This window comes from Molothrus aeneus, chromosome 19, assembly GCF_037042795.1.
Source record: "Molothrus aeneus isolate 106 chromosome 19, BPBGC_Maene_1.0, whole genome shotgun sequence".
NCBI classification, from domain to species: domain Eukaryota; kingdom Metazoa; phylum Chordata; class Aves; order Passeriformes; family Icteridae; genus Molothrus; species Molothrus aeneus.
The window spans coordinates 60,534-66,681 of NC_089664.1; the positions used below are offsets into that span (position 1 = coordinate 60,534).

General features: G+C 41.2%; 1 long non-coding RNA gene across 2 annotated transcripts in view; it reads right to left on the reverse strand.

The window, feature by feature from the left end:
- LOC136564840 (uncharacterized) overlaps positions 1 to 6,148 on the reverse strand; it is a 35,213-nt gene that overhangs the window by 1,137 nt on the left and 27,928 nt on the right. The window lies entirely within an intron of this gene.

Genomic DNA, 6,148 nt, shown 5'->3' on the forward strand with positions numbered 1-6,148 from the left:
TATTCATAATGAGAAAGATTGTAGATAAAAAAACCCCAATCAAAACTAAACTCAAAAGGACAGTGATGGAATGACACATATTGTTCAGGACACTTGTGGCAGTAGGTGACCACCCAAAAAGAGTATCCCACCACCTGTGTTCAGCATCTTTTCTTTCTCTCTCTATGACACGGTGTATTTCTTTCACCTTGTGGTGAACAGTTACCAGGGCTTTCTGTCCATTCTTCTTGATCTTCTCCAATATTTTGATGAAGTCCTGATGAAGCAACAATTGCTTTACCAAAGTAATGTTCAGCCCAATGGGAGTAGGTAAATGTCCTGGTTTAGGGCAAATTTGGGAGAAAACCTCCATAAAGGGGCCCCTCCAGAAAAGCAAACCCACACGGCCCCTGCCCCCAACCGGGTCGCGAAGGATTCCTTGGAGACAAGTGGAAAGAACCTGTTTCTGTAACAGGCAAAGCACCCCCCAGCACACAAAAGGAACAATACCGGATGACACCACTCTTTCACCGCTCTGAAAAAGATGACCAATTAAGAAAGTCTCTCTTGGGAGTGGTCACTCTGTTGTCAGTCCCTATGGTGCTGGGGCAGCTGCTGCAGGCCACAAGGTGCAAACTCTCGGTGTTTCCCAGGTCCCAGTCTGGAGCATGTTTGAGTAGGTCCAAAAAGGGAAAGGAGAAACAGTCCAGGGAAAATTTGGACTGCTTAGCTAAACTAACTAACGAGAAGAAGCAAAAAGCAAGAGCAAAGAGGGACCAAAGCAGAAGCAAGAGCAAAGTGAAAAGCAAAGCAAAAAGCAAAAGCAGCACCCATGTACTGCCCTGTCTCTGTGTCGCGCCAGCTGTGGGGGAGCGGCTGATAGCAAAACCAAAACAAAACATTCGCTCTTCACAGCCAGTCTTGAAGGCACAGAACATGATATCCAGCATAAACAGAACACACGGATGGGGATACAAGCATCATAACATCACCCTAGGACAGTAGTAGTTTGTGAATTGGTATTTAATTAGATTGTAAAAGGTAATGGGAGGTAACTGGAGCTTCTGAAGAAAAATCACATCCTGCAATTTTGTAAAGTTACAAGCACAAAAATTTGAATGATTTTTACTATCCACTACTACATTTCTATGAATACCATATCACAAGCAGTTCTAAAGCACCCACACCCATTGCCTATATATTTAAGGACTGTTTCGGAAGTCTCGTTAGGATGAATTTCAAAATGACAGATATTTTGCTCTGTGTCCAAACAAACGTCTTGAGCTATAATTGCATTACTTTCACAGATGAAGCCTTGTTCTCGGACAATAGAAGATTCCAAATTAACATTTTGCCATTTTTCACCAGTTTGACGGGCCCATTCTCTATGTTCAGAAAGATAGGGAATAGCTCCATCATGATTTAGCCCTAATGCAATAACAGGAAATCTCAAATGCACTGAGGCATTGCTTATGGTTAACACAAAAGCTGTGGCTGTGTTTGTAATGGGGTCATAAGTAAAATTCATCAAGTTCCACCAGGATTGGAATTCTCTTTCAAAATCTGTGAGACTTGCCCAAATTCTTTTCCGAATTTCAGTATGAAAAGTGTCTTCTTCACCTTCTCTTATCATTGAGGCAGCAACTGACTGCATCGACAATTGTGCCTGGATAGAGCTAAGAGCCAAAGAAAGGTTGTTTTGTGTAGCACCAAGTGCATCAGTATACCAATTTGTGATCACTTACATTTACCTTTTCCCAAGCTGGTAATATGTTTGATAGCAAGCACTGCTGTGTTCCCAAAGCCAATAAGGATGATTGCAGTGGTTGTTTTAATTTGGTCAAATCTCTAACCATTTTGTGGCAGCCAATTTATCCATTAGTGTACTTCAGAATCAATACTATTTAGAATTCCAAAACCTGTTCCCAAAACACTGGTTATGTCTCTTAGTGTCCGTTTTTAAAGAAAAAACGGACTTTCTGGTTTTGCAGCCAGGTGGTCCAAACCTCAAAGGAAGTCTGCAAAAAAGGCAAACAGGCTGGCTGAATTTCTGAGACATTGTTTTGCATCATCAGCAATTTGACATGTTTTAGAGACCATGCCGGACTGAACAATATTTGTTGTTGACCAATTTTCCTGATTATATATGGTCTTGGGCTAAGCATAAGCGGTGGTTGGGCTGGAGTGGTGGTAGTAGAAGGTTGGGTCATACCATTTATTATCAACTTAAAAGAAAGGCCTTCAGTATTTTTGGACCAAAGACAAACTACTTCTGCAGTTTGTGTTAATGTAAAATTGTGCCAACAGTCTTGTACGCTTGGGGGCGTACAAACCTGTTCACGCTTATTTGTCTGATCTGTCAAAACACTGATTGAGACTGCTTTGCTATAAGCAGTTCTGTGAATCATTCAGCATCCTATGCTAATTTTTTCTCCCACTACCCCTTGAATAAGGGGAAGGATGTTTATCAAAAAGGATGCAGGATGCAAGTGTGAAAAACGCCAATCACTTGTTTTTAGAATTTTAAGTTTAATAGTAATAAAATTGTTATAAAAATAGTAATATAATTAGAGTAATAAAAATTCGGACAATTAGGATTTAGGACAATACGAGACAATAAAAACAAAGAGTTACGGACAGTCCAGGTACCTCTTTCTGGGCAAAATAAGCCCGAAAAAGGGAACGCATTAACAGAGGATTAACCCTTAAAAGCAACAGCCTGTTGCATATTCATACACTTCATACATGATGCATAAATTCCATTCAAACAAAGGATTCTATCTGGTCAGTGTCAGCTTCTTCCCCTGAATCCTAATGGCATCATCAGGGCTGAGTGAGGCAGGAAGACATTAGTCTCTTCTGATAAGAGAGCAATAAATTCTTTTTCTCTGAAAGATTCAGGTGTCCTGGGCTGTTATCTCAGTGCGAGTCCTCTCTTTTAAAAAGTATCTTACATAGCATAGTTGCTATTTTAACATTATGTTATAACCTAAAACTATATTTAACACACTACTTAAGAAAATTAGTACAACATGACTTTCTAACATAACACATATAATATTCATTTTAATATTTGCAAAAAGCCAGTCATGAAATACGCATTTTTCACACAAGGATACTGAGATAATGAGTCTCCTTGGGCCCCTGAAACCAGATGAATCTAGACTCCTGGCTTGGACAGTGGCCAAAAGATCAATAAGCATGCACAAGGCAGTAGGGTCAAAAAGTCAACCCTGAGGAAGACAACTTTACTTCATCCCCTCTGACCCCCGATGACCACCTGAGACAACTGTGCAGGTGCAAAGGACTGATAAAAAGATTAGCATACAACGCAGAGAGGGAGGGGAGCAGGAAATTATCTATTCTGAAACTTGATGTAAATGTAACATTATAGGGGATATAAGGAAACGTGAGTGTATGGGGGGGGGCGGGGGGGTGGTACGCATGTTTTTGTGGCGATATCTTCGTGCATCCGGCCAAATAAAAGCATACCTACTTTAAAACTAATTTTGTCTTTGAGTTTCAGAGTCTCTCTCTACGTGTCACTATGTATACCAGCAGTATTATTTAGCTAAAATTAAATGACCGAGACACTTGTGCCAGCTGTTTAACACCAAAATGGCTGCTTTAGAAACTTTCACATAACCACGTGTAGTTATCTGCAAGAAATAAAGAAATGTATCATTTTAAAAAACTTTCCCAATTTACATGAGTAGAGGCTTGTCTGTATGATATTTTAGGGGAAAACTTTCTAGCCAAAGCCTGGGCTCTGGCCAAGCGCTGGCCCTAGCTGGTCGGGAAGTGTGCCATCAGACCGAGGCATTCCTGAGCTAAAAATACAATCAAGTCACTTTGACTTGCTGATTTGGACCTATAAAAACTGGACTCCCTTTACGGGCAAATTCAGAAACCTCAGCTATGGGTGGACACACCACATAGGATTTTCCCAGTTGCCGGGAAGGGTTGTCCAGATCCTCTCTGTGAAACAGGGCTCCCCAGCGATTGCAGACTTTGGGTGATTAAAGTATTTAGGCAATTGGTGATGTATCTTTGTAAATCACTATTCTCTCTCTTTCTTGTATAATAATGATTAGGTGTGTCACCTTGCTAATTTTTGTTTGTCATTAAAACCAAGCACATAGTAAGCTGATTGTTTGATTAAATGTATCATTTTACTGCTGTGGTGCCTTATTATTCCTAGTAAAATAAGACCATTCTCTCTGTTGGTGTCTCTGTCCTTTAAGTCACCCCCATCAGCTGGCAGAATGCGGGATCCAGCTAGTACTGTCCCCAGCTGCCTGGGAAACTCCCATTACCTCTGAGTAGCAAAAAGAGAGGAGAATCATCTTGTGCCAAGGGACAATGACACGAGAGCTGTGGGGAGAGAGTGGCAGAGATGGGAGAGGAACAGCAACATCAGAGGTTTCCAAAAGGAACACCTGCCAAATCAATCTCCAGGACCTCCAGAAAACATCTTCCAACTGATCTGTGAGTTAATATATTCCTTTCTTCCACTCACAGACCTTTCAGCAACAGCAAGGAACTGCTCCGTATGGAAGGTCCCCTCCCTGTGGATGTACACAGCTTTTCCCTCACCACCATTGCAGTCAAAGGGGAACAAAAGAAGGAAAGGAATGAAAATGTACTACAGTATCCATAATATAACAGGCATTCCCACATGCCCTCACTGAATTCATACAGTAAATAACATCCCAGGTTATTGAGACAAAAAGTCCCATTTAGCTGGGCAAAGAAAGAGGAAAGACTCCTGGTCCCAATCTCTGACACCTTTTTGTAGTACCTGTCACCCTGGAGTGTCAGGAATAGGGGGAATGGCTTCCTGCTGACAGAGGGCAGAGATAGATGGGATATTGGGAAGAAATTCTTCCCTGTGAGGGTGCTGCAGCTGTTGCACAGGTTGCCCAGAGAAGCTGTGGCTGCCCCATTCCTGGAAACATTCAAAGCCAGGTTGGATGGAGCTTGGAGCAACCTAGGATAGTGGAAAGTGTCCCTGCCCATGGAACTGGATGGCCTTAAAGCTCCCTTCCCACCCAAACCATTCCAGAATTCCATGATTCTACACAAGATGACAAGTGCTCAAATTTGAGCTGGTAATTTTAGGTAGTCAACTAAATGATCAAATGAAGTCCAGTCTAATATTTTATGGAACAGCAACTGCTAGAAAGTAATAAGCACTTAGAAAGTCAAGGAAAGTGCCCAAATTAGCAAATTTCCCAAGGCTGTGGTGTCTGAATATTGGATTTCAATGAGGTGAACCAGTCACTTGACAGGTGACTGCCACGCTGTGGCACAGCTGCATCTTCCCTGGATGGAATTCCCCAAATAACCTTGTTATGGATCCCACTTCTATTCCTTCTGAAGGGAAAATGACAATAACAACCAATAATAAAAATTAAAAGGTCACATGTTATGAACAGACAACATATAAAATATTACATTTATAGAGACTCAGTTAAACAACTTGGGTAAAATATTAGAAACTAATTAGGAAAACTGATTGTCATTCTGAGGTTTTTCATGTTGTGGATAAGAAGTTCAGGTGTGTTTTTGAAGATGCTGAAGAGCTGGATATTACTTGTTTTCTATATTTGGATTACCAGAGGACTAGGGAGATCATGACACCTGGTTGTTTTCCCTAAACACATCACAGACTTAAATAAACCAGAAACATCCATAAATAGACTGCTCTGGCTCTTGCATCATGACCATAAAAACTATTAATGCAGCTTTTAAAATAAAAGTAATTCTGTAAGAACAGTCCTAGAGGTCTTTCATTCAACCAGAACTTGTCTTACGTGGTTTTGTACAATGATCACATTCATGGGAAAACCCCACCCCAATAACTGAGGTTAAGCAGGTACAAAAAATAATAAAATTATGACCCTGAAGCAGTTTATATGGCTCTTTGGAGCCAGCAGTGATCTGGATGACCTCCAACCTTCACTGCAGCAATGCTGTAGCTGTGGTGAAAGCCATGGGAACCAGTTTGGCTTCCTCAGCCTAAGGGACAACCCAACTGAGCAGTGCCAGAAGAGTTCATGCTGCTTGTTAACCCCCCAGGAATTAATATTTCCTGCCTTGCGGAGAAGCATCTGTATCATCCCATGTACATTTTACTTTATAGACCTTACACTAGTTGGTACCCCAG